Genomic DNA, 27,755 nt, shown 5'->3' on the forward strand with positions numbered 1-27,755 from the left:
CACAGGCCACTTCAAACATTCTTACCAGTTTGTTAACCCTTGTGTGATCTAGTTCAGTTCCACCAGTCAATGTATAATTACGTCGACAAAATTAAGATGATAATAGGTACATGAAATTTTCTTTCAACAGCATCGCTTTTGTTCTTTTAAAGACGTGGTTGAATATTCGCAAGAGACCTAAGGCTTGACTTTTTTTAAGATCACACCTATGTAATACCTCTTGTGTGGAACTGGTCTGAAAAATCTATCTCTGCATATTTATTTCTGATGAGATACACGTGTATAATGTTAAAGGCCCATTATACCTTAGCAATGCTTTATTTATTACTTTGAAACTTTTTATTTCTTGTATTACATCATACTTTCCAAAACGTTACTACCTTAGCCATCATCTGCTTCTATTGTTTAAGTAAAGGTGTATTGATACTGTTTTTTATAAAGGCAACATGTGGTAAAATTTTAGAGGATGATTCAGAACTGTACAGGATAAGTAGGGGATATAGCTCAGTGGTAGAGCATTCGACTGCAGATCGAGAGGTCCTCGATTCGAGCCCAGGTGTCAACTCTCATTTTTATTTCTGCCAATAAGTAACGAAAATATAACAAAAATGAGATAAAATTAAAAATTTTGCAAGAAAAGCAGTTTATTTGTAAGAAAAAGATTTTATGCACTTTCTACGTGTATTCATACGACGAGTATCAATACAAAGACAATGCATTTGTTGTATATGACATGTCCCACTTAATCTGTTAATGACACTGTATGTATTTTATTCAGCGTATTAGCATCTATTAATGCAATGTCATCAGTGCATTCTATATCTTGTTAATTATATTTGCTTTTAGATTTTAGTTGCATTAATTTTATAATAATTCCAGCGCGAGAAGACCTTGCAGCATGATGAAATAGATCCTCTGTGTCCAAGCATGTGTAGATATACATCTGTACATCACCAGAACAAAACAGTCATGTTTATTGATATAAGATGTATTTAATCGGAATTTGTAAATGGCTGATTTGCGTTATCTTTGCGCTGTCAAAGCAAATAAATGTAGTTCATTTGTACCTAAATTCAAGTAATAATTCAGATATATGAATATTAAAAATTACGAACTCAGCAATGTATTCCTCAGTGTAATTGTTTTCATTGCAAATATCAAGATTCACATAACGAGCTGTCAAAGGCTATAGTCAATAACCCTGGTGCATTTTCAAGGTCATTATGCCATTGGCAACACAACATTAATTTACGACAGAAGAAACGCATTTATACATGGTTAAAGAAAATGTTCTGTTAAAATCTTATATTTCAAGACAAGGAAATATTAATCGTGTGATCAACAAAATATTGTCTTAGTTTTCATATGATTACAGAAATTTCTGCCAATGTTGGTTTTTTTTTTCAATCAAACGTATGTCATAATCAATACTGACTTTCTTGATTTTTGTTTTTAATGCTCTATCTCGATCCATGTAGAATACTTGTAGTTAAATAACTTATAAGCCTATGTATTGATGACAATATGTCTTTATCATATCTTATTTTCTAACATATATCGTATTTGAATTCATATCTAAAATCACATCAATCTGACTGATATGTATATCTTCAGGAGAGAAAATCACAAGATCAAATTATTTTCTTACATGATGCCAATTACACTTTATGTCAAACTAAGTACGATGGTTCAGCCAATATTAAGGTCTCTGACAGTTTACAATTTGTCATATTACTAAAACAATTATTTGCAATTTTACACAATTGCATGCAGAAAATCCGAAAAAAGAAACCAAAACAATAAAATATACCTTATTTGATTTTATGAACTATACCAAACGTTAACCAAATTTCTTTTATCATTTACAGCATGTTATGTTGATGAATGTATCTTCCCACATATAGTATGTTTTGTGTGCAAAAGTCTGAAATTATTTATCACCTTATATATGTACAAAAGGTTTTGTTGAATTCAACTCAATGTAAGGGCATGTTTACAAAGGATGCAATTCAAATTACAATTTAACCGTGAAATTTATTAACCTGGTATAACTACTGAATTGTAATCATGTGATACTGAACTCATTATCACAGGCAAATTTTGTCTATCAAAGTACATTGAGTTGTCATCTCAATTTGACATCAAATTATTTAAGCAAGATCAGTCATGTATATATAAATACATTAGACAGAAATATTTTACTGTTGGATAATGTATCATAATCATTTAGATAAAGTATCTCTAACATGCATTAAACATAATTATTAATATTATATGGTCCATTCAAACCATCCAAAAAGTTCTACCAATTAGCATTGGAGCTGGCTGGAAAAATTGAATGCGTTTAGAAAAATTAATGAATCTTTCGGGAAATCTTGATAAATTCAAAGCATCAAGTATCTCGAATGAACTTCCATAACAAGATTGCTAATAAATGGCTCATGAAACTCATTGAGTGAATAAAGGACTGTAAAGATAATAGATAAACAGTTTCAAATAATTTCTTGTTGAATGCACAGAACACACTAGAGAGAACTGTCAGATTACAATGTTCCAAATATACAGCCAGACAAGTGAGAATAAAAAAGGCAGATCACAATGTCCCACTGGTATATATAGTGGTTGATTGTTAAAGTCAAGTCATTGACATGGAATACTCGATTAAGTTTATTAGTAGTAACGCGTTTGCTACTGACACGTAGGAAGATATATTGTTTGACATTCTATGAAACATCAAAAGAGTAAACGTTCTTCTCACGCACAACTCGCTGGTCTAAGAACAATGTAATTGTATAGAATGATGACGTAAGAGTCCTCTAATTTTGTTACAATGTCCTGTACGTGATTTTAATGTTGGTACAAACAAACATAAATGTTTTAAGAGAAAGAAGTACAAATAGGTAAAGGTGAGTTCGTGACAACATTTTGACATTAGAGAGGCGAAGATATAAAGCAAATCAGACGCATAAATGTGAACGTAACAGAAGAAAGATTAATACATGAAAACAAACAAAAAAATCTTAATTAGACACGCACTGGTATCGTTGTCTTTGTAAGGAGAATACAAAGAACGACATATTCAGATCTTAGTAAATAGCAAACAATTTGTTAATTTCTTATTTTGTACCTTTTCCATCTTATCTATATCACTCGCATTTTTTACATATTCAGCGTTCGACTTTAGAACTAACTTAAATACCGAATTCTTGAAATTCCCTTGACAATTACGAATTTTCTTGAGTGAACATGCAGGATGTACGTACGCAATTTGTAGATTGATAAATGAAGAAAGACATGAAAAAAGCAAGTGATCAAGATATTCGATGTAAGACATTTATCACAAAAGTCCCAAGTCAACTTCAAGCAGGCTTAAACTTTAGTCACACAATATCACAACATCTTTACAATATCTGTATACTTACCACAGTGTACAAATGAGACGTATGCCATGTACGACTGAGCAATACCCGATCAAAAAGAATATTGTCATTCCTTTTACATATTTAACAAAAAACTAACAATTTGATGATTTTAATCATATGTTTGGAAGACAATATCGCCTGGCCATTTGTTTCTATCGTCATATATAAACGAAAGCGTGTGAGTTTATGTGTTTCTGAGCCCAGGGTATTTTCGGTGTTTTCTAAGGCAAAACAGTACGTATACAAAAGCCACTCATTTGTATGGTTTTGTATGTTTTTATTAATTTTTATATTGACATAATGCAAACAATTGTTCCATACTGTCTATTAAAATGAATCTTAAATCGAAATATTAAAAGGTAAAAATTGCGAATTCGGTTTAATTTATCTCTCACTAGCATCGACCTAAACAGATTTTATTCAACACAATCACGTTTTGGATTTGACCATAACAATGAAACAACACATTACTTAAAATTCAAATAAATACTTTCAACCACTTGATAGACAAATTGATTAAATCGAAAAAATAAATCTATAAAAATTAAAATTGTATGATTTTGTAATTTTGTTTATTTGAAAGAATGTAAAAAAAGAAAATAAATAAGCCTAGCTTACACAAATTGTTGAAATTAATGATCTGACAGAAAGATGACAAATGTATTAATTATTTTAAGTTGATTTGAAGTTTATGTAACTTATTCCACTTAAATAGGCTTGAACTTTCCATAACCGTTCATGAACAGGCTCAGTCATACCGAGCCTGCAACATGGTCAATTTTGCCGTGTTAGGCTTTCTGTTAGGGATTTTGTTTTTTTCTATTATTTTTGATGAGACAATCTGAATAAATTGCAAGTAAATAAAAAGTAACACTGCTTGTCATTTATGTTTTTTACTAGACAATGAAGGTTTTCTGATCGTTATAATATGTATGACTTAATAACATATTTATTCTAGGCAAATATTGAAAATATGTATCATGTATCTTGTTATCATTTGTCATGATTAAAACCAAAAATAAAGATAGTTTTCTGCGTATGTGACCCCAAAGAATATTATTTTCTATAATGTCTATATAAGAATTCTCCACTCTTATGTGTATTAAAGGCATACATTATAATATAACACTAGAGAACGTTTGTAATCTTTATTTCTAAGGATGGCTAAGAAAAAGTTAGACGTGATAAACATTTTATGACATGTGGAAAGCTCAGTGGCAGATCGTTTTTTTTCAGACAAAATGGCCTCCTGTTAAAGCATTTTCATTTCTACTTGAAACAATATTTATCATATTGTATATTGGACAATAGCTAAATACTTTACATGGACATAGTCATCTTCCAATCTAAACATACTATTCATCGTTTCAGGGAAATTTTCAAAGTGTGCACATGTGCCAAATGAATAGCAAACCGTGCAGACCACGAGCATACAGAAAGGACCTCTGTGACACTTTACAAGTTGCTGCCAACATCATCAGATAAGCATATTTGCATTTAAATGCTAATGAAAAGCTTACAAAATGGTTCCGTTTGCAAAAGATTAAAAAAAAACAACATGGAATATAAAATTTACTGAACAATACTTATAACATCAAGTTTCAATTGCATAAATTACATAAAACATTCATATTCGAAGCGTTGCCTCTCATTTGAACTAATAATAATATCATTAGGTTTATTCGACTGCCAACAGCAATTGTGTTGTTTGGTTAGCTTTTTAGCGACATGGTAAAATATCCGCCAAGTAATTGGGAGGTATGTTGTTCAAAACCTTGTTAGTGCCTGGAGAATGTCAGATGTTAACAATCCTATCTAATGCTTTTGATGTGTCAATATTGGTTTAAATGTTTTACATGTGCTAAACGATTTATCTGTGCATACTTATCTTTGGTAGTTCAGATTGTTAGAAAACAACATGGCCATTTCCTTGTTCATAAATAAAACTTAAAATGGCCATTTTTTTGTTCTCAACAGTACTAGCAAGTAAAAGGTTAATGCGAAATATGATGATAATAATTACAGAAATTGGTTTACAGCAAGTATTTATGCTATCTATGGGGAAATCGATAGCATTAATTTAATCAAGACAACATGTGTTACAATAGTAAAGATAAACGTTTATAAAGAGATAAAGACATTTGAAAGATAACAAGGGGATATAGCTCAGTGGTAGAGCATTCGACTGCAGATCGAGAGGTCCCTGGTTCGAACCCGGGTGTCCCCTATCATTTTTAATTTCCACCAAAAAGAACAACATAACGGCAAAAAGCTATATAATGAATGAACCACATAAAGAAATAAATAAATTAAATAATGATTTAATTTTTATATTCCCTTATTCACACATTATTTTATTGATACACAATGCATGCTTGTTGTACATATGATACATTTCTGTCCCCATTAATATGTAAATTATACTGAATGACTTTTTTCCCGCACGTGTTAGCATCTTTTAACGCAATGCCATCATTATATACAGTATATGATTAATTACATATTCATTAGTTGACTTAATTCAATAAAGGTTCGAGCGTGGTAAGAGCCTGCAGCTTATTGAAATCGCTCCTTTGTGTCTAAGCATGCGCAAATATGTATACATCATCAAAACAAAAATGCTTCAGGTATATTACATGGGAATTTGCAAATGATTGATTCGCGTTGACGTTGTGGTGTTTTATACGGCAAACAACAATCAAGTAAGTTAAAATATGACATTTCGCATAAGGCAAACATATTTCATCTGTTGATATAGAAATAAAATGAAAAACACTTGTCAGCGTATTTCTTGTCACTGTAGCATCACGATTTGCACAAGAAGACGGATGTGTCCTTTATCAGACCAGTATCCTTTTGTCATAATACTTCTCAATATCACATACTGACGCAGTTCCCAATATGAAAACTAGAATATAATCATTATTATAATATTCTGTATGATGTAATGAATTATACCGAACTATATACATGTATATTATTCCAAGAAACACTGTTAAAAAGAGCACGTAGTATTGATTGAATGCATCTTCAGCTCTTTACATCTATTGTACATTTTTTGCTCGGTTTCGAAATTATTTATCACTAATGTGAGTAAATTGAATATGTTGAATACAAACTTATGTAAATACAAATATCAAAACGGGCGAACATTAAACTTTGATTACCTGGCTTAAATTAAATATATCAAAATTATATTTCAAACCCAAATGTTTAGATACCTTAACAATTTATTACTCGGGCATATAAATTCATTCCATATGGGTATACAATGCTATAAATTCATACTGAATTAATTATTTAAACCATGTTATTCATAGCAAAACAAGATAATAATCATTAACAAAGATCAGTCAAAGATCCTGGTGAAGGTAAAAAATAAAAGACTAGCAAACATAAATAAAATGTTGTAAACATGTCCTGGTGTTGATGTGTATTACTTTTCTATTTGAACTTATATTGCAAGATCACTCAAGTACAAACAAAAGATTACTGATAAACTTATTCCATTTTGTTAAAAATGCATAGTCGCATAATATTCAAACAAAGTATGTATAAATGCGCATTATACAACTGGTCTGACTAATAAGCAAAACAAAAATCTCTTCCGGACATAACACGTAATTCATTATGTGATTCATTCAAAAATGCAAGGAATTATTACGAATGTGCAGTGCAGCAAGACAAATGTTATCATGCCCTTTTGGAAATGGGCATTTTGGGAAATCTCAGAAGAGAAATTTCTTTGAAAGAACAACAAAACAAATTATCTTATTGATGAAAGAGTCATCAGGCTTTAAAGACAGAAAATAAGAAGTCAATGAAACAATCATTGATATGACATGCACCTTGCATTTTCTCCATATTTTGTTGTGTTACGATTAAAAATGTTTCGAAAATGAAAGAAATGCAAAATTTAGATGTATTTATTCTTTAAAAAGGGAAGGAAATATATTATATTTTGAATAAAATTGAATGAATCTAATTGCCGACCTTGTCTTTCCTTGAGAAACTGAGCCTTACCAGAAAAAACTGACACAGAAATTTGTTTATTACGTCATGGTTACAAAAATGACATTTTAAAAGTAACAGTGACACATTACTTGTGGTCATTACGATCATAATCTGCATCAATGTATAAATGTTTACATCAACTAGCGAGCGGACAAATTGCCTTTACTGTTTTTAAGTAATATTTTAGAATTTCTATGTCAGCACAAAAACAGACGTAGAAAATGAATATAACTATATTATCATAGGGATGGCCGATCAACATTTTAATCATCAAAGAAACCGAGTAACAAATGCCTGAACTTAATTCATTTTGAAAAAGCATCATTTTCTCTTATTCAATAAAGGAAACAAATGCATGAACTTAAGTCATTTTAAAATACTAGCATTATTTTCTCCAATTCAATAATATAAATCAAATCAAATATAAAGTAATTCGGAACAGTATTTGTATAAGTGGTAGAGCTATTAACTTGTTTTATACAGACATTGTGCGTATAGTTACATTTTCGAATCCGTTCCTTCACGCCCGTTTAACTCACAACGAGTGAAGAATGTTCATCGGTAAAAATGTTGTGAGCAACTTCCGTTCCTCGTTGTGAGCACCCATCTTTGACGTGTGACACGATAAACAAGGTGAGTTTTTCATAATTTTTGAAGATTAGAGACATTTATGTAAAAATATCGAAATGCAGTTAGCTAGCGATGTGTTTTCCGAGTATGCACATGTAAAGATATTGCCTGTTGGTGGACAATTTGATGGAAATACCGTGCGACGCAGTCACTCGGGGTAGCTGGAAAACTGAAGACAACTTCTCTTTGGACCTAATTTAACATTGAAAACGTCGATTCTGGTAACGTTTTGTGCATTCTAACCTAAAACAGATGCCCACAAGTCTTCAGCGTAAATTATTATCTGAAAGTCTTCATAGAAACGAAGATATACCCTTTTTTGCTTTAATCCTCGTTGTGAGCACCATAACCTCGTTATGAGCAAGACAAGCGCAGTGCGTGTATGGTTTTAATATGTAATTCAGATGGTGAAAATATAATTTTCAATCTACCACAGCAATTAAAACGTTTTTGCACAGCAGCATTTCTTTGCAAGACGTTGTGCATACCCCAAAGGGAGGCATTATTAGTTTTGAACTGTCCGTCTGTCAGTCCGAAAACTTTAACAATGGCCATAACTTCCTTATTAGTAAACGGATTTGATTCATATTTGAACACAACTTCCCTTAGCACCTTCCTACGGACCTGTATTTTTTTACCTTGACCCCTGAATGGCCTTTACCTTGAAGGTCAAATTGTCCAAACACATTTAAGATTGGCCATAATGTCCTGGCATAATGTTTAGGCACAACACATCTTTGGACAAGGCCTTTCAACTTTCCTATATTCTTTTGACCTTGACCCCTGAATGACCTTCACCTTGAAGGTCAAATTGTCCAAAAACTTAAAAATTGGTCATAACTTCCTTATTAGTATACGGACTCTACTCATATTTGGAAACAACACCCCTTTAGGCAAGACCTTCAAACTGATCTGTATTTTTTTTACCTTGTACCGTGAATGACCTTCTAGAACATCCAAAAACTTTAACATTGATCATAACTTCTTTATAAGTAAGTGGAATTAATTCATATTTGGACACAATGCCCCTTTAGACAAGACCTTCCAACTGACCTATATTTATTTCACCTTAACCTTGAATTACCTTCACATTGAAGATCTAATTGTCCAAAAACAAATAATCTATCTGGTCCATAAATCAAAGGACAAAGCACCACTTCTGGGGCATTGTCAATTTACCGTGATAGTTCTTGTTTTACATAACTTGGTCAGTCTTCAGCTCAGGATAAACACATGTATGTATGTATCACACAGATTGTGAAATTGTTGAAATATTCATTAACACCCCGTGATGTTCACTCGTGCCACACTAGAGTATACGAAATAAAATACCTGATTTACCTCCACTTATTAGTTCTTCTGTTAATCTGATGACTTGTGAATATGAAGAATAATTTTCAAAAAAAGAAAAAGAAGAACTATTGCAAAGAAAAACTATTGTACAAAAACGCTTTGATTGCTTTTGGTAGATTGAAAATTGTATTCTTGCCATTTGAATAACATATTAAATCCAGACAAGCACTGCGCTTGTCTTGCTCACAACGAGGTTATGGTGCTCACAACGAGGATTAAAGCAAAAAAGAGTATATCTTCGTTTCTACGAAGACTTTCAGATAATAATTTACGCTGAAGACTTGTGGGCATCTGTTTTAGGTTAGAATGCACAAAACGTCAACAGAATCGACGTTTTTAATGTTAAATTAGGTCCAAAGAGAAGTTGTCTCCAGTTTTCCAGCTACCCCGAGTGACTGCGTCGCACGGTATTTCCATCAAATTGTCCACCAACAGGCACTATCTTTACATGTGCATACTCGGAAAACACATCGCTAGCTAACTGCATTCCGATATTTTTACATAAATGTCTGTAATCTTCAAAAATTATGAAAAACCCACCTTGTTTATCGTGTCACTCGTCATAGATGGGTGCTCACAACGAGGAACGGAAGTTGCTCACAACATTTTTACCGATGGACATTTTTCACTCGTTGTGAGTTAAACGGGCGTGTTCCTTGAAGCAACCAGAACTAAGCAATGAATGTTAAGTTTCTTGCTTAAGGAAACAACGACTTGCCGCTGCCGGTGTTTGAGTCCATTATTATAGAGATTATATGATTACTAGTCCGACGTGTTAACCACTCGGTCATGCCGCTAATGCTATTAATTTGCAAAATGGTTGTAGTGCATGCAGTTCAAAACTGGTTAACATGTTGAAACGATGTGATTCGCTATCAACCTACTATCATTTATGGTTTGGCAAATAAGACGCGTGTCTATTATTATATTAAATGACATCTGTTGCAGTTAAATAGTAAAGAATGACTTGATTATTTATAGTTAAAGCAAGAATACAAACCAATTATCAACATAAGAACAGATCAGAATTTCAGCTGTAAAACATTTGCTTATTTCTACCGATTGAATTTGACCTTCTACAACCAGCAGTTCACTAATTAAATACTAAGATACGTTGTTATTCCGATTGATAAGCTTCGCTGGTTTCCAGGAATTTCAGTGCTTTGATTTATACATTGTTAGAAGTAAAGGCAAACTAGATGGTGAGTTCTAGGCTACACTTTTATTGTATGTAACTGCAACCTTAAAGATGAACGCATGCATTGAAATACCATTACTGAAGCAATTAATTGAAACTGCTAAGACAGCAAAAGAGGACAAGTGCACTCGTATTATCAACTCTGTTTTGAGATGATTTTCAAATTTACATAACAACCTACTTTTAAAGCATCATTAGTGAAGATAATCTGATAAAATTTCCTCTTCATCAACAAAGTCTTGTCTAATATGAAACATTTCTAGGACAATCTATTGGCACTCTAGTTACATTTTATGTTCTAAATATGACATTTTTTATTCTGTTCTATTTGAGATGCTGGTATATTAGGTATATAATGTTATTATACTAACCCACAATTAAGACATTTTACTGCGTGTGTGACCTCATTGAATATATATATATATATATATATATATATATATATATATATATATATATATATATATATATATATATATATATATATATATATATATATACATGTATGAAAGTTGTTTATCGACTTTAGATAATTCTAAAATCTCAATTCTATCAAAACTGTTTAATAATCCGTCAGTTTCAACATACATGTACTCTTAACAAACGCTAACGCCCCGGGTAACAGTATTTTTCTGGGGATGACTTTTTTACTTGTTTTCCACGATGCTATGTATATAGTTTGAAGAAGACTATATGGCAAAGGTCTCTTGTTTGAGCCTCTTGTTTTACTTTGTGTTTGTTTAAAATTATGATGTATGTTTAACAACGCGCTGATTGCGCTCGACAATTGCTTTATTTAAGTCGTTTTCTATTTTCTTTGTTAAAATGATTGTAAAGATATTGACATGATTACTTCCTCCAAGCGCATCAGTAGAAACGCCTAACTCTGACAAAATACTGTTCAAAGTCAACAACTTGTCATTTATGAAACCTGTTAGTGAAAAAAGCATTAACCGACATCAAGTAACATACGTATGGACCTTATTTTAGCACACATATAAGACACATATCTTAAAGCGCTTCGATCCGATCAAAACCAAACAAATGAAAGTAATTTCCTTTCTTTACAGAACACACTATCTCTTGAAGATTTTTTTTTAAATCCATAATCTTGGATATATTCCAACAGAACACGTATTTGGCACTAAATGAAAGTTTATATATCCTTCTGTTTTGAAAATAAAAGTGTATTTTTGTTTTAGGAAAACATGGTATATGGGTTACAATATAATATTTAAATAAAAATTTCTACTTCATTTTATGACAAAATTGTGCTCACTTTTGTAAGCATTTTTCGTAAAACAGTAATATGTTAAGACATTTTTCTGCAACATTTTAGCTATGCATATAAATGAAAACAGAATTTGAGAGACGCGTTAATTTTAACACCAGACACATACGATATATAAAATGTTAAGTTTTTAGTGTGTAGTCGCAAGTTCACGAAACATCAAATTCCTCAGGATATTGCAAATGAATATTGTGTGATTAATAAAAGAATATTATAAGTGTAGACAAATGCATTTAAATACTCAGTTATTTATCTTAAAGGGTATACAGCTATATCTTATGTAATATTTTTATGAAATTATTCAACAGTAAAATTGGATTGTTTCCATAATAATATGGTTCATTCCCGAAAAAGTTTTAACATAGAATGTCTCTGTTAATTAACACACATGAATATTGTACATAAACAGGAACAAAATATTATACTGCTGTTTTAAGTATAGTTTAAATTGTTAAGCTGCACCATCCGCTTTTAAGGTATTTAAGGCATACACTTCCAATTCTCTTTTATACGTACAAGCATATTGGAAGCATTCACTTTTAAAATTCAAACAATGATTTTTTTTCAGCAGACATATAGCTTTATACACTTTAAATCAGAACTGTTGTAGCTGTTATGTATTCATGTGTTACTTCAAAACCTTTTACTCTACTTTGAGTAGCTCTAGTGATAAGGCTGTCAAAAATTGGAGATATCTTCCAATGTACGGTAAATATGGACATTTTCAATGTGACATATGATAAGAATGAGAAAATAACATTCAACAAACAGATGGGGATATAGCTCAGTGGTAGAGCATTCGACTGCAGATCGAGAGGTCCCCGGTTCGAACCCGGGTGTCCCCTGTTTCTTTTACGTTTTCTTGCTCAGTTGTACAGCATTTGACTGCAGATCTAGAGGTACCCGGTTCGATCACTTTTAAACCGTGGCAAACATGTACACTTACAACCGTATCCTTCCTTTCTTTATTAGAATTAAAGTTATACAAGGATATATATATATATGTTGGCATATATGTTAACTTATATAAGCAATTCATATAATAGTACATTTTTATAATTAACATCTTCGTTGTATTTCATGTATTAAACATTCAATGATAAATGTAATATACACCTCAGTCAGTATGGTAAACGAGCTATATTTAGAATTATAACATGGAAAAACAAAAGGTTTAATTAGCAAAACTTGGGTTTGTATCCTTGAAAATTTTCCTAGAATAGTCAAGCAACAAATGAAGAACAAGCACTAATAGAAATATGTTTCGTTGATATTTTCCTATTATAATGTGGTAAAAATAAAAAAAAACAACTGAAAAACTGAAACAGTCACAAAAAGTGATTATAGTTTTCTAAATTATAGGGATTTTAATCTTAAAGTCATTGTATCTGTTTAAATGATTGGAGCTGAAATAATACTTATATAACATCTTGTATTTTGTTTGAGTTTATATTTATCCCTATCTGAAACTAAGCATAAAATCGGTCTTTTCTTAAACTGTAACCGAATTTTCGTTTATAAAGAACAACTAATTTGTAACTAGTATATCAACATTAAAGTTATATGGGGTAAAGGGCACGCTAATAAGAAATTATTGCTTATAAGGACCTCGTATTACAGTCTGAATTTAGAAAAAGCATACACAATCACATGGTTTGAACTACCTGTAAATAGATCCTGTATTTTCTACTTGTGTTTTCATTGGCGCGGATTAACGAAAACGGTGATTATATATTATCATCTTAAGATAAGACAAATATTGCAAATGATCTGCCCCTAGTAACCAAAGCAGAAGTTATTGTGTCTCTGCATAATCTCCGAGCATAGTTTGAGTCTGATGAACATGTAAAAGAATCCGTTTTTAAAAGTTTATCAGACATTGAATATAACATGTACAGTTTTGAACATAAGCGACTTCTTTAGAGTAAGTTTATTGAAACGAATTTATCCTACATGCTCATATAATATTTAAAACGGTAGTTTTAAATGGATATCTAATTGTTTATCACGTTCATGTTTATTATAAAAAGTTTATTACATTTATACCTATATGAAACTGAAGACAGAAGAACAAAGCTGTACGAAAATTTTAAGAGGTGATTGATAATTATGCATATTTCATAATGAATATCTATGATCAATGTATGATTGTTTTTGATTGCAGACGTAAAACATAATAATTGCATGAACTTCAACCGAAATTTTATGTCTCGATTCCCAATAAGATAAGGAGGACAAAGCCCTAGCAAAGCTTAAAAATCAAAATTTTATAACAAAACAATACAAGTACATATGTATACACGATTTAAATAGCTTCGAATAGTATCCATGTTATCCTTACATCAAAAAGTAGAGTAGTAAATTAAAACATGTAAAGTGTTGTGTGCGAAAATGGAGATTTTTATGAACCTTAGAACAGAAAAAACCCCAAACAACAAAACAAATATGAGCAAATAAAACTGAATTGTTTTTCAATATGTTAGATCTTTTGAACGATACATCTTTGTACTTTTACAAGACCACAATAAATCTTTGTTTCATTGACCTATAAACATGTCTACACTAATCATTAAACAACAACATTTTTCATCAATATTTGATGATAAAGAAATCAAGCAAAACAAATAAATCCCGGTAGGTATTGAGCTTATATAGTTTTGCATAAATCAATACTTAATGTTCTTACGCGCTGGTAATGCTGTAATTTTATCATCTTTCAAACAGTTAATTCTCTTTTACGACATATGTTATTACATGTATTTTGTTTTCACAAAAGTGCATTAAACAACCTTCATGGAAAACAATAAAAATAAACCTTTTCTAAAATTACAATTACCGTATCATTATTTGTTCAATTCAAATTCAGCTGCATTACCAACGCAATGTCTGGTGCTCATATGGTGCTCAATTATAAAAAAATCATTGTGCATACAATGTCAGTTGTACCCCATTGCGTTTTGTTGGGCATTGGGCGTTGACATTGATATACACAAGTACGTATTTAATTGTATGAAATTTATTTTATAATATTTCTTTAACTAATATAACATAGTATTGAAATATTATTCTTCATATCACAAAAGATTCTGAAAAAACAGAACATACTTTAGAATGTATGTTTACGCTACGTTCTCTTCCAGGAAGTAATTATGTTAAAATTTACACATCAACGCAAAAAGTAACAATCAAATTTCATTCGGACTATTTGACCTGAAATAAATTTTATCCATTCAACAATAAGATTAGAGTTTTATATATTCATAAAAAATGAATGTCTTCCATTTACGACCAAATAATAATTCTTCCTAATAAAATTGTAGACTTTTATCAGGAAATTAATGTCAAAATCAGCTTTAAAAGGATATTAAACCCATGATTAAACCTACCATCGCATGTTGGAAATCACGTTATAAGCAATTGAAATGCGGGTCCGTTTTATTTTAGCATCAAATATACTTGACAAATAAAGATATATTTTTTAAACAATTATTCAAACTTAATTTCAAGAAGAGGGTGTTGATTTAACTTGGTTAAAACTTCCTTCGTTAGACGGGTTTTTATTATAAATGCTAAATATGGGCAAATTTGGCATAATTTTACAAACAATGTTGGAACGTCGGAAAGTTAAAGTTGCAGATTTGTACTAATTTGTAATAGTTATTCTTTATCTTTATATATATTTAAGATAAAAAAATAGGGATATGAAAATAATCAAAATTCAATTCAAAATCATCTAGTGGCTAAACATTTAATACGTTATTAATTTATAGGTAATCTAAATGTCCCTCTAACTTTCCTTTTTATGCGATTTATAAAGGAACTTGTGTTAGGTAGATACGACACAATGTAGTATATTGTTTTGATCAATATGTGAGATGTGAATAAGTATAGGAAAATAATATGACTTGTCCAATGGGGATATAGCTCAGTGGTAGAGCATTCGACTGCAGATCGAGAGGTCCCCGGTTCGAACCCGGGTGTCCCCTGACATTTTGCAACTTGGGACGAACAATATATAAAGCAGTACAAAGTGACAACTACTCGTCTACTTTTTATAATTTAAATTAAATTCATGTTAACTCTGGGAATCAAGTCAAACAACTGTTCGTCCATATAATATAATTTCATTATAAAGAAAATACCTTAATTCTTTGTTGTTTTAATCACCGATTCGAAAGATGCAGATCTTAATTTATCCAATAGTTTATAATTTATAATAATATATAATTTATATAATAATACTTAAGATATTTACGTTCAACTATCCTATTTGTGTAATGGAAATCAATGAAATAATCAGGAAATGATTCTTTTCTTTTTTTAATCTTTACGAACTCCACAAGACGTTTGTATTATTTTATAATGTAGTAATGTAGGTATCAATATTTCCTACTTTTACACATAAATACCCGACACATTTTATCGTCTGGTAAACAGTAAGTGTAATTAATTTTATAATAAAATTTATGTAAAAAGACACACATCTTTATTTTCAAAGGAGAAGAGAACATGTTACTCAAAATTATAATGGTTTAAAATCAACAAATTCTTTCAAACATTTACAATCAAAACGTAATAAATATACAAATAAATTAAAGACATTCTACAGTATCGCCATTTTTCACAAAGGCAAAGAAGGAAGAATTTGACTATTGCGAAGAATTTTCTTAAAAAATGTGCATGACTATAGAGAATTATAATAGCAGCAAATCCATGAATTAAACAGGGGGGTCACAATGCTATATTGTTCTAATTGAGTTATCTTCCGCTGATTACGTTTCTTATGCAAAAAATTGATTCACATGTAACGATCATTAAAGCTGTATTCTTTATAATAATACGACTGCATTCTTTGATGTACTTCATTTTAAATACAAAATATCAAAGTAACATTCAACAAAGCTCTAGAATATTTGAAAGGAATAGGCTTGTATTACTATTTTTCGTTTCTTTTAATCTATCCGAGGGAATCTTATGATTAACACGTTTGACATTCTCTACAACTATCTTGAAATTTGAATATTTATGTATGAAAAATTAGAAGCAATCAATTTCTATTACTAATTCTATTAGATAGAAAGATAGAATGTTTATAATCATACAATATAAACATGTACCACATACCATTCATCCTTACTAAAACTCGTTTCTAGAGTATCAAGACGATTCAAAGATATAATTACAATTACAATTTGGGATTGAATAAATTGTTCAATCATTGTAATGCGTACATGTTATTTGAATTTTCTGTAAAGTAAAACTCTGTGAGGGCAATGAAAATAGAATAAATTGGCAAACGAATATAACAAGTACTTGGTTTGATAAGGACAGTTCATGGATGAACCTCTCAAAGTCTCCTACTAGTGGCCCTTTTGTTAAGATAGGATCTGGACAAATTGTAGATGTCTTTAAATGTAGCCATGGAAATGATTTGTTATTACTACAGGAAATACTATTAAAATATCATTATTTTATAATAAACATTTCACTTAAATAGAGAAAATAAGAATCCCTAAAGAAAGCCCAACACTACAAAATTGAAAATGTTGCAGCCTCGGTTTAATTGTGCCTGATCATGGACGGTACTGGCAAGTGCAGACTACCGTCCACGGCCCCCTAGCACCGGCTTAAGCAGAATTAAAGACTTCATTGTGATAGAATAAAGCAGACAAAAATGTCGCAATTAAAAATGCACTTACAGGAAGTACGTATTTATGTGTACATTTTTACTTTAACCTGAAATAGTAATAAGCAAATTTCCTTTTATTTTATTTCGGACTATTTGACCTGAAACAAATTAAATCTATTACACAATAATAACAATTTTATATAGTCATAAAATAGAATATCTACCATTTATGATCAAATAATTACTCTCCGTAATTAAAATTGTAGACTTTTATCAGGAAAATCATATTTTTAGTATTTTAGTAGATCAAAAAATATTATATTTTGTCATTAATGTCTATCTCAGTTTAAACAGAATGGAAAAATACAATCGCGTATTAAAAATCACGTCAGAGGGAGTCTTCATAGTAACTTTTATAATTTTGCAAAATACAGGCAAATTTAGAATAATTACCCTAACATCGGAACGTATAAGTTAAAGATTTGCATGTTTTGAAACTGCAAAGCAATAATTCGATTATCATCAAAATTTATTCAATGTAAATGAGCATGTGGCCAAAACATGTATGTACACTTTGAAACAACATTATTTGCATATACTCATAAATACTTTTATACTTATACAAACTGTCAACCAAACAAAGAATGTACTTTCCTTCTCGTGTGTAATATTAATGTCAGTTTTAATAAACTTGTTGTGTAAGATAGATGAGAATGTAGTCAAATCGTGTATATAGTTCTGATCAATGTTAAAGATATTAAAGATATAAATAAATATTAGAAAGATTTTTTTTTCTAAATTAAAATTGGGGATTTAGCTCAGTGGTAAAGCATTTAATCAAGATTCGAACCCGAGTCTGAATCTTTTTTTCTATATACAACATCAATATTGTATTCATATCAATATCTCAATCCATCTTTCCAGGATTATCATTTTTATCGTGCAAAATGACCAAAAAAAAAGTTGAAAAAAAATCGTCACTCAAATCCGAAAAAGAATCGCCCGAACAATCGATATTCAATTTAGTTCTGAGTACTTTGCTCATGTATCCTTAAGTTTGCAGAGTTATCCATTTTCAGGGCTTCATTTGATATTTGTAAGACTTTCAGTTTTCTGTTTTAGGATTCTTGACCTCAGTAAATAGCCTTTAAAGATCAATGACATGTAACTATTCTCCTTCGTCAATATTTGATGGATGAAAAGGAAATCAATGAAACAATCATAAAAATAAAAGTAAATGATATCCGTAAGCTTTATGAGCTATTTTCATTTTATTTACAAGACATATACATTGTTTTATTCTGTTGGAATCAATATTTCCTACTTTTACACTCGTATATCTGACATGTTTTATCGTCTAGTAAACAATTAGTGCTAGTCATTTCATGATAGAAATAATGAAGTGTGTAACATAAAAAGAAACGCATCTGTTTTTCAAAGGGAAAGAAAACTTACTTGCTTAGACGGCGATGCACAATTCACAAAATTATAATGATCTAATTTCAGCACAATCTTTCAAACAATTTTAATTATAATGCAATAAATGTGTAGGTGAACTGGGCATACAATAAACAGTTCTGCTCATGTTTTGCACCATATGACGTAACACGGAGAGAAATAAATACACGAAATTGTGTATGTAAGTAAGGGTTCACAGCTGCGCAAAACTCGGCTACTGGTTGTTGTGTACTATCTTTCATTTTCGGCTTCCAAAAATGCTTTCGAGAAAGCAATTTTATGGTGGCTGATTAGTGCCATTCGTTTTTTCGTCCCGCGACCCCGCCAAGCGAAAAGTCGACAATTAACAAGTTAAAATGGTGAGGGCGCGGAGCGAAAAGTCTCTTATTACATGTACTATGGGCGCGGGGCGAAGTGTATAAAATAAAACTTCGACCTGCGGGGGTGCGGAGCGAGATATTAGAAATAAAACAACGGGGTCGCGGAGCGAAAACATGAATGGCACATATCAGCCACCATACAAGAACTGCTCATTTTTATTCCACCAGTGTAGAGAAAGCCCAGACAGTACGACCGACTGGCTATTTGTAATAATTTGCTGTTAAACGGTAAGTGTTGAGTGACAAAATCTACATGCTTCAGAATATTCAGGACATTAAGACAAAATAGAACGTTTCAGAAATATTTTTATTACCGTAAAGTTCCTGAAAACGAAATTTTGTCGCATCCAATTTCATCATATTAAAATTATTCAACTTATACTTCGCCAAAAATGTATTATCTGTGATGGTAAAGTAATGCTAGTAGATAAGAATGTTGTATGATAACTCATGGATACAATCAATATGCGAAATGTTTTAAAAATATCACAACTATTACCTGTATAACAAGGGGATATAGCTCAGTGGTAGAGCATTCGACTGCAGATCGAGAGGTCCCCGGTTCGAACCCGGGTGTCCCCTGTTTCTTTTTGCAAAATTCAATTTTGACGCACAACACAATGATATTAATTTATCATTTATATTTTCTAATGCTAATGCAATTAAATATGATTAATTGAAACAGCATGCACAATTTGTTGTTTGTATTTTGACTGAATGTGTTAGTTTATTAAAATCATGCAAATTGTTGTACCCATACTTGCAATTTGCATATTCTAATTAATTTGTTTAAAAGACATAATACCAAATTAGAAGGCACTGTTGACATGCGCATATGCAACCCTCCTTTTCTATTACGGAATCAACAACATGTAATAAAACAAATCTATTTCTGTCAAAGAGTGTCACGTAAATCATTTTTGTTCAATAACTCTTTAATATCAATCATCCACATAAAACTGCAAAAGACAGCTTTCAAAGACACAATCATTACATTGAGTATTGATTCAATCCAGCGGTCTTCCCTCCATGTGATCAATTATCGCCTACCTTGACAGAAGCAGCTCAGCCAAGGTTAATAATTAACGCTCGACAGCTACCATGTGAAGAACTTTTTCACGCATTATTTGATGATTGATTAAATGCTGCTTCTATCAATGGTTTCTCCGCATTCATTTCGTTACTAAACTTTATACGTTTTATTATTATATCAATTATATAGATACCCGGTACGTCATTACTTACTTTCTCTATAAGTAAAATTAATCTACCTTTTTTTATTGCAATGGTAATTACATTAATCTTTTACATTTACACATGAAATAAGAATATAAAAGTGATAATTTCGTATGCATGGTTCTATCTCTTTGACCACAATAACGTGAAAATGAATGGCAAAAAAAAATGCTTTTACTGGACGCAATAGCAAGTGACTACTTTCAATAATCCAATGAAAACAAATTGTTTATATCACAATAATATGATTTGAGGGGAGTGAAAATGATTAAAACAATTGTGTAAAAATTAACCAATCAGTTGTTTTAAATTCATCTTTGTATGGGTATTTACAATTTAAGAGGACAAAGACTATTTTATTTTTGTCTGCTGTATATTGAAGGACAAATATCAGTCAGGAAAATACTTGACCAGTCTTGAATCCTTGCTATCGCCCGTCTCAGAGGCTAGTGTTATGATTGTTGACCAATATAATTTAGTGGTGTATAACCTCGAAGACGATCGGTACCATATACCATGCTTAATGCAAGCGGTCTGCAAATCGTTTCAGTGTAAATTACATGAAATGCTCTTGTTTGAGCAATATGATTTTCGCTTGAATGTAAGTGTAAAATGCGGTGTAATATAAGAAAAATACATAAATAAAAAGTACTTTGGACATCAGAGTATCTTAGTGACCTCCAAATAAGCCTCCAAATGTTAAACGGACTCAGCGTCTGGCTGTGGTAGTATTACGTAAAATGTTTGGACAAACAGCATGGACTAACAGCATGGTCGCTAAACTAAAACGCCACGATGACCAAAATGCTGTATACTTCAAAAAATTTTGTTCTAAAATAGAACACAATACATGGAGACAAATTAAAATAAATTGTACGCAAAAAGTACTTATAGAATGTCATGAATAGTTAAACTAATGCTAATGATTAAGAATCGAATACAATAACTGTTGCTTACCAGGAAGCCGACAGTCTGTTGTGTACCATCATCCTGTTTGTGGTGCTTTCGTATCAACTATAATATTCCTATATCATATATGAATCACACGTTTCTACAAATTATGTTATATTCCAGTAGATAATTTCCAAAATTGCACTTAAAATATCGCAGTATCACCATCCAAGAACTTTTAACACTTACAAAGTTTAATGTTAAGAAATACCTCACACACGTTCACAATTAAGTTGGATACGAAACAGAATTCAAACACTTCTTTGACTGGAGTCCTGTTTCATAAAGAAATGCAACGAGGTTTTTGTATGAATCAAGGAATCAAAACCGTGTTAATACATCGTCAGTAATTCAATCCAGTTTTCAACATTCACTATGGTTATTCCCTTTAGTAATGATTAATAGATTATCACACATTTCTACGATCATATCTGCTGTAAATCCATTATCAAACTCTCCTATGGATGCTGTGCGGTATTGCTTTCATTGGCGATCTGAAAAACAAATAGCAGACTGATTATCCAATTTTCACTAAAATGAAATTTTAGACAAATATCTTTGGAAGTATATAATAATAATAACAACAACAACAACAAGAACAATAATAATAATGATAATAATATAAAATAACACATAGTAATAGTTGATGTAGTTGATTAGCATTGAAAAATTAACAAAAGTAAATCAAACACTAGATCCAACATTTTACGAACCAACGTTCCCCTCGAAATGTTAGTAACAAATGTAATATATTATTCAGATGTGTTTCTTTCATCATGGTTTAACGTTTCGTATACAACCATGAAAATGAATGCAGTATAACCTAATCACAGCCTTTTACCATAACAGTTTCAACATGAATCTTAAAGACGTATAACGGTACCAGAAATTTAAGAGAAGATTCTAGAAAGCGTCAATTGTATCTCTATACAGAATTCAGAAAAATCACATTTAATGAAATAGAACTCACAACCTGTTTCTATTGATTGGCAACATTCTCTCATTAGGAATGTAAATGAAAATATCAAATCGATTTTCCGCCGCTTCATTGAACCTTTGGTATTTCTGCAATAACGCCTTCGGCGATGCTCCTATCATACATTAATCCATTTATATCTTTCTGTTACCAGTAAGTCACTTAATAAGCCTCTGTCGCTTTCTGACTTTATTTTGTGCTTTGTTTACAAGAATTGTACGGCATGTTTCTATTGTAAAACATTTTCAATGCAAATAATATAAGTTTGAGGACTACGTTGTATTCTTAGGCTATTAACTTGACTAATACCTTCAATTTAAGTTTAGTTAGAACGTATTTTCAATTTAGAACACAATATATTTTATACTTTCATTCAGTCAAATAAAAATGCCGAGGAAGTTGAAACAAAACATATTAAATTTCATACATTATATTCTATAAAGCTACTATTTTGCAAACTAGACTAAGATCGTAATTTTTTTTGTAAACCTGATAGTGGAATATTTCGAAATAATAAGAAATGCTTTGGCAAATAGCGATGATAGAATAATAAACTCAGTTTAAACAGTTTCTAATTATATTGACAATGAAAGAAATAGATGTAAAACAAACGACACTGCATATGTGATATACATTTTAATATGCATTACCTAAAACAAATTATAATTATAACTTTGAAAGTATCCATTGGGAGCAAAACTAGAATATCGTTTGTATTAAGCGTAATTAAATTCACACTCATTTCAAATTGTAACATTAATATGGGTATTGATAATCATAAATTTTGACGTTTCAATAACAAGATAATTTGAAAACCACACTATGTCTTTCTTAGAAAAAGCAAAACCTAGATAAGACTGTTATCAATTTATTCCACTGCCGTTTCAATATTGTCTCTTAAGATTTATTTCATGTCATTCATTTAATAATCAATTCAATACTGAAACGTTTAATAACATTCAAAATGAAACCAAAAAATAAGTTCATAAACAATAAAACAGGTGCAGAAAAGTTAAAGAAGATATTTGATATAGCTAAACTCTTGACTTACGTACAGACATATGTGAAATAAGATAAAAGTAGTATCTAAGTGAATTGACAGGATAAAACCTATTACGAACATGTGTAAGATCATGGCATTCAAGTCGGAAATGTTTGACAGTGAAAAATTCATTGTAAGCTATAAAAATGAACAATGACCTTCTGTAAAAATGTAACAATGTGTAATTTTAGTCAGTCCAATTCTACATATAAAAAGAACAATATGAGAGACAGTAAAGAAGTTGGTGATTTACATTTATCACGACAAGGGTTACTAGTATATCATGAAGTTTGTTAATACAGCTTTGTCCAATTTGATTTCCCTTCAGGTGACAAAAGTTTATTTATTGAGGGTTTAAATCACTATTTGGTAGCGATAAATATAATGGATGAGAATTTAAGGATTTTTGAGCAAACGCATCTAATTTTTCATTTCCTCGTTTTACTATGTGGCTTGGGATCCAACATAATTTGACTGACTTAGTTTTTAAAATATCATGAAAATCGCAAAAGGAGTTTCTTAATCATAATATTATCCGAATTGTGCTTTTTGAATATTCAAATATATTTCCACTGGTGATTTTCAAAATACGCCTTACGCTAATCGAAGGCTTTGACGGTGAAATAGTATCTGGCATTTGTAAATACAATTTGTTTGACGAATAAAGTTCAAGGACAAATACATAATATTCTAAATGTCTTAAAATGACATAATCGTAATTGTACTTGATATTTTTTTTATATCTCTATCTATAATAAGATGTCTGAAATGCGATTTTCAGAAAAGAATCAAGGCTACATCATTATTTTCTGAATGATGCTTTTTAACTCAATTAAAATGTTTTATTATTATACAAGTTTTATTTATTTGGTATTTCATACAAAAAATAATAACGTTATGTAAATGATTTATTCTTAAATGTTTCCTTTTTAGTTATAGCTAAATTAAATATAAAGAAAATTCATATAACAACTGGTCCTAATTAGAAGCAACTCATTAATTATTGACAAAGATTCCATTCAACACTCCTGTATAATTGCTTTGATTAGGACAAAACAATTCATATATGGTCTCATCTTCATCTTTTTTATAATTGATCATTTGCAAAATAAAAAAATACAATTGCATATAAGACACACCGCTATGTTGTAATTGTTCTTGTGCATCAGATGTTGCTACGGGTAATTGATCATCAATTCAAAATTCCATTTGCAAATATAAAATACACTTTTATGCAAATGACTTACTAATTACAAAGGAGCAGACGAAACAATCTAAATAACCAGGTGGTGAGAAAACTATATGATTAACAAATACAAGTAGTTTGTAAAATGCTCATATCAGTTTCATGGAAAACATACACAGATATTATTATCGAAAACTTTAAAAATTATTCTTATTATTATTATAGTGAACAGATATTTGGTTAATATATGACGTTATTGCCCATGTTATAACATAACTGTAAAATGTCATTTAAAGCACGACAAAATCAATTGATTCATACAGACATGTAAATAAAACATATATATCAGCTAGGGAGTATGTAAAAAATGTCACTGACCAACTGCTGACGAGAACAGCGTTTAAAAGGTATAAATCTATATCTTATGAACTATTATGATAAAATTTATAAACAGTAAAACTATATTGATCCATGATGATATAGTTGATTCCCGAAACAGTTGTAACATAGAATGTCGCTGTTATTTAAAAGCACACGAATAATGTACGTAAACAGAATAAAATGTTCCGGAACAAAATATTATTTTGCTATTTAAAGTAGGTTTTTATCCATTTAGCAATTATTTTGTGCATGCACCATTCGCTTTTAAAACAATAAATTACTATACATGTATTTATTTCATGCAAGCGTTTTGGAAGTACACATTTTTTTTAAATTTAAACAATATTTTTTTTTGCATCAGATATATTCCTTTATACACTTCAAAAAACATTTCCTTGCTCTAAGTGGGTAATGAATTTCATCAGAAATGAATTTTTTTGTTTGTGCCCAGCGCTAAATTGATTTATTTTTTATATTCGTTATTTTAACTTTAGTTTGTAAATTATATTCATGTGAACTTTACCTTAAGTGATTTATTTACATCGCTTTGGTATGAAATCGAAGGGACATTGATGTGTCATCATTTTATGGTCTCCTTAGAAAACCATAGAGATTCAACATGTCTCTTCGCAGGATTTACAATAATGTTAGATTATTTCAAGTAAATAAGATAAGACATTGTGGTGACTGTTAAAGTTATCCTTTCCTTATCTTGTTAAAACATCTCTAAGTGATATCATAATCTGAAATTTCATATAGAAACAAACGAATTTTCTAGAAATACCTAAGGATTTTTTTACTTTCGCATATTTTTATATTTGCCTTTAACAGACAAAGGGTTTTACAAAAAAAATATTGCAATCCGATTATATCTGCTTCTAAATAACGCTATGATTGACGGTCACCGAGTTAAAAGGCAACCTTCTCGTGACTCTTCAATAAGCCAATCAATGGCCGCTTTTGCGTTCTCGGAAGTGGATCAGTTTCTATTTAAAACAGTTGGGGTACGTAATTTTCAAAGGTTTTATTCGAAATACCTACTTTTACTATTCTAACTTCACGGATGATGACATTTTTGTAAACTGATTCTCTGTAACGGATGATTTGATCAGATTTAATATTGTGATATAATCGTTGATACTGAATGTAGGACAATTTAAACTAGAATATTTCACGAGTTTGTGATGGTTGTAAAACTGTGTAGCCAAGCAATTTTATCATTAATATTGCAAGAACTAATCGTGATACAAACTAATTTGTTGTTGCACTCTGTCAAAATATTCATTTTTGTAAAATTATATTCCTTTGATTCCGTTGATCATTATAAAAAAGTAGTAATGAAATATATGTATAATTTTCACATAAGACAAACAAAACATGATTTTTACTACATAATTTCAAAAACCAAGAAGAAACTTTAAAAATATTTATATTTCAAATAAAACTTTTACCATTGTATACTAGTACAAGGACTGCCGATATTTTTATGCGACAATTTGCGTTTAATGATAAAGATTTAGACATTTTTACTGGTGCTTTGGGAAATCAGTTTGTAATAAAGTAGCATACATTTAAGTCAGGGATGCTTTAAGAGAATTTATAATCAATGACTCAATAAAATCTGAAAAGTCCCATATCTGGAAAAAATAAAATAAAATGATTCGAAGACAAACAAAAGCAATTGGCAAAACTTCACAATTTTGCTATTACATGAATAGCTAAAATCGTTTGTAAAGAAATAGTTCATGGGGTTGAAGAATACATTTGCTACTGTAAACATTTACTACTCATTTGACAATAACTATTTTGTAAATGTAAGGAGATCCAAAGCACGGTATTATATATTTTTTAATTCTTCATCATTTTGACCTCTTATATCTCAACAAGTAACGTATTTCATTAAACCTAAGTACATGTGTAATTTATCTTTATTGAGTTAGTATGGCAAGGCGGAGTATTGATATGTCCTCAGTTTATAGTCTCCTTGGGAAATCATGCAGACGTAAATAGATATATCTCTAAGTTAAATTGTCTCATTGCTGAATTTACGATAATACGAGATTTTTATCGATTATGCAGTTTTCTGCATTTATTTAGACACATCATTGCGGAGGCTGTTAAGATTTCCTGTTTTGTCTGGCTCAAAATCCATAAAACGAATCTTTTTTTGATCAAAATCATAATTTAAAATTTCACAAAGTTGTGAATGCCAACAAAAAATAACAAAAGATACGCGTGTAGATACACGTGACGAAATTATTTTGTTACACATGCATACTTCAATCGCACAAAAGCTTTTCTGAAAATTACTTTGCTATTTTAAGCATATTTCAAGACTAGTATATTAAGTCTTTACACTTATTGCGTTAATTAAGTTCACTTTTTTAAATAATAATAATAATAATAATGATAATGATAATAATAATAACATGTATAATAATAATACAAATTATACTACTACTACTTCTACTACTACTACTACTACTACTACTACTACTACTACTACCACTACCACTACCATCACCACCACTACCACTACCACTTAAATAATAATAATAATAACAAAAACAACATCAACAACTTAACAATAATGATAAACAAACAAGAA

The 27,755-nt window shown here is 30.5% G+C and overlaps 4 non-coding genes across 4 annotated transcripts; all 4 read left to right on the forward strand.

The window, feature by feature from the left end:
• Nucleotides 1-5,577: 5,577 nt before the first annotated feature.
• On the forward strand, nt 5,578-5,649 carry Trnac-gca (transfer RNA cysteine (anticodon GCA)). Its single transcript has one exon. It is a non-coding gene; the product is annotated as a tRNA-Cys (tRNA).
• Nucleotides 5,650-12,681: 7,032 nt separating this feature from the next.
• On the forward strand, nt 12,682-12,753 carry Trnac-gca (transfer RNA cysteine (anticodon GCA)). The gene has a single exon. It is a non-coding gene; the product is annotated as a tRNA-Cys (tRNA).
• A 3,069-nt stretch (nt 12,754-15,822) lies between these two features.
• On the forward strand, nt 15,823-15,894 carry Trnac-gca (transfer RNA cysteine (anticodon GCA)). Its single transcript has one exon. It is a non-coding gene; the product is annotated as a tRNA-Cys (tRNA).
• Nucleotides 15,895-19,885: 3,991 nt separating this feature from the next.
• Trnac-gca (transfer RNA cysteine (anticodon GCA)) lies at nt 19,886-19,957 on the forward strand. The gene has a single exon. It is a non-coding gene; the product is annotated as a tRNA-Cys (tRNA).
• Nucleotides 19,958-27,755: the final 7,798 nt, after the last annotated feature.

This window comes from Ruditapes philippinarum, unplaced genomic scaffold (genome assembly GCF_026571515.1).
Source record: "Ruditapes philippinarum isolate M1 unplaced genomic scaffold, ASM2657151v2 ctg787_1_1_1_1, whole genome shotgun sequence".
NCBI lineage: Eukaryota > Metazoa > Mollusca > Bivalvia > Venerida > Veneridae > Ruditapes > Ruditapes philippinarum.